We start from the raw sequence: 3,414 nt of genomic DNA, 5'->3' as shown, positions 1-3,414 counted from the left end.
ATAGGTGGTGATGATGATTGTTTTGGGTGGCCTGATCTTGCTATTTCAGCACCAGGGACAAGTCTTAAATGAAGTAGAAATAATATTATATTATATTATATACTTTTAAGAGTAGTTTCATGGAAGAAATCGAAAAAAAGGAGGTGTTTTTTTTTTTTTTTTACTTTATTAATGGTCTCTCGTCTTTTTGCAAGTTTTTTGGGGTTGCATGGATTGGTTTGGCTGTAGGAATTTTTACTAAAAACTGTTATAGTAGGCAAAGCTATTTTTGCTTGTTGGGCAAGTGTTGTATTTTTTTGTTTTTGTTATTGTAAATGTATTTTTGGGAGTCTTCCTTTTTCTTTTTGACAGAAATAGGTCCCAACTTTCATGAAATGAACAATATATTTTCTTTGTTAGTTTTCATGAATGTTGTTGTTCTACATGCGCGATTAAATAGAACAACTTGATCAGTAAAGATTCATATAGTTGCATTACGCATAACTTAATAACTTGAAATTTGAGTGATTTTACTGTTTTGTTGTTTGTTTTGCCTTCTTCCATGGTGTATTATGTTGCAAAAAGTGTAGTACTTTTGGTGATTTTACTTTTTTTCTTTCTTCTTCTATTGGGTTTGATGGGGTCCTCCAGTTTATTACTAAAAAATGTTCCTATAAATCAAAAGTATTTTGTAGGTTTGTTAGGGAGAGAGGGGGCCTGTTAGGGTTGTGTTATTTCAAAAAGCCTTTTTTCCAGTTTTGAAGGGGGGCCCTTCCCTTTCCCTTCGACCCCTGTCACATAATTGTCTAAAGTTAACTTTCAAAATACTCCTGATTATATGATATTATCTTTTTGATAAGTGTTAAATGTTTGAGTAAGTGATTAATGAAGTTGGTTGAGAACGATGAAATTTTATATTTAAATTTGGGTAGAAGCTTAGGTGATTTTGTTCAAACTTCGATAGATAGGAATTATTTGATGATGAATAACAAATATTCTATAAAACTATTCAAAATACGTGCAAGTTATTTAAATATTATAATTTTATCATTGAAGTTATTCAGATGATAAGTATTCTTCGGTCTATAAGACGGACAATTATAAAGTAGTAGTAATTAATGAATGGCTCCAAAATGAAGTGTCAGCGCCCGGGTTGATATGCACCACCGACCGTGGCCGATATAATGGAATTTGATTCCCAATCCCAAACGAATTTCTTACTTTTGCATCCCAACTTTTCCACTAACATTTAGATTCCATTAATATATAGGATTTTTATTTTCTCGTTTCATATTAATTTTTCTATATTATCATAAATAATTATTTCAAATTATTTGTCATTTTACAATACTAAAGTAGAACTAGTTTGATATTTCATTTTACTCTTATAACTAATTCTTCTTTCTATTCTTTTTAGTTTTAAACGATTTTGTAAATTTCAAAAAGTTTTTTAAAAGATTAATTAGTAAAACTGTCATTTTTGTTTGTGATTTCTTAATGAATATATAAATAAAAAATAGATAACTAATATGAGACAAATGAAGTATTGTAGAAATTTTTTTCTCGGCTAAATATGGATCGACACTGCAGGATGAGGGTGGCGCTTCTAACACATTTTTTTCTCTTACTTAGGTCTCATTTGTTTTCATTAAGATTAAGCAGGATGAGGGTGGCGCTTCTAACACATTTGAATCTGAATACACGTCTGAATATTAAAATTTGCATTAAGAGCTAGGTGTCTAGATCTAAATACACATCTGAATATTAAGATGTGGTGTCCAAATCTGAACACTGAATGATTATTTTTTGTTTTCAATAACTGAATGTGCATATGAAATCAAACATTATATTAATAAAATGTTATAAAAAAATCATTTCAACAAAAAATATTACTTTTTGATTAAAAAAACATCACAATCATCAAGCATAACATAAAAAAAATTACGAATAAAAAATATTTTATAGGCACAATATAATATCAAAAAGTTCAATAAGTATGATAGATACTAGTCGAAACATAATAAATAAGGTATCACATTATCAACGCATAACATATATTTTGGCTAATTAGAAAAACTAAAGAATTCTTATCTTTTTTTCCAATAACCGTAATCCAATTCTCTAACTTGTGAACCTCTAATGTCATTCATGTTTTTTTGTAGCAGACACTTTCACAAAATATACTAATGCATGTACTGTATAATGGTTCTTTCCATCCAAGTCCATCTAATTTTTCCATATATTCTTCAAATGTAGGTGCACTATTTTTTTAATCAATAACTCCAGAGCAGTAATCATCTTCTCATCAATTCCAGTTCAGATGAATAAGTTTTTTTTCTTCCCCAAAACTTTTTTTACCAACTGAAATTGAAGATTGGGATGTAGAATTATTAGGAGCTTCATTATTTTTGTCACCAACTAGTTCAACAACAAAAATATATCAAAGAGTCTCAATAAAATTATTGGCCTAAGACAAAATTCTAATAAGAGATCTCAAATATGTATACATAGTTATTATTTTTAATAATGAATAGTATTTTTTCACTCAAAACCCTTGATGAACATCAATACACTAAAACTATTATTGCAACAGTGTTCTTGACAAACATAAATACACCCTAAGAAAATTATTAATATAAAAAAAATACTTGTAAAGATTATGAAAACTTACCGATGATGTAACACCCCGACTTTTCAAAACGTCTAAATTAACTCGTATCTTCGTGGAAAGACAAGGAGGGTGAGTAATAAATTAAAAATGATGTGTTATGTGATATTTTAAATGTTCAAGTGTTGTATCTCAAGTTTTGAAGTTAGGTAAGTGGCAAAATAAAAGTATGCGAAAGTTACCGTAAATTCCTTTTTAAAGATTTGTCTGAAATTTGTGTCAAATGTCTCGGACGTTTTCTCCCAATCTATTAAGAGTTATGGTCCCCGCGAGCTATGAAATCGAAGGTCTACGAGTCTAGTTTCCAACGCATCAAACCATTCGTTCATATGACTTCAAAAAAAAAAGATATTCGCGACTGTGCAAGCAGGCACGTGAGGTGGGTCCCTAAGTCGGTGGAATGTTACATATATCTTCTTTTTCGACCTTTTTCTTCATTTTTAAGCTAAAAACCAGAGAAATTAGAGAAACTCATTTCTAGGATCAAGTGAAGTATAGATTTTCTCGACTTAAGTCCTTGACGAAAGTTGTTCTATGCGTTGGGCTCATCATCGTGGTATAATTTGTTTTAGCGATTGTGTAGCATCACACTTTAGTGTTGGGACAACAAGAATTTGAATATATTTGAAGGTTTTGAGGCGAATTACGAACCTAAGATCGAGGTAAGACCCTCTTTTCATCGACTCTAGCTTTTATTAGCAGCAAATAGCAATTTGCGACGGAAATACATATATTTTATCGTATTGTCATGGTATCTTTTATTTTTG

The sequence above is a fragment of the Solanum tuberosum genome, unplaced genomic scaffold, assembly GCF_000226075.1.
Source record: "Solanum tuberosum cultivar DM 1-3 516 R44 unplaced genomic scaffold, SolTub_3.0 scf00184, whole genome shotgun sequence".
Lineage (NCBI taxonomy): Eukaryota > Viridiplantae > Streptophyta > Magnoliopsida > Solanales > Solanaceae > Solanum > Solanum tuberosum.
This window is presented reverse-complemented; position numbering follows the sequence as displayed.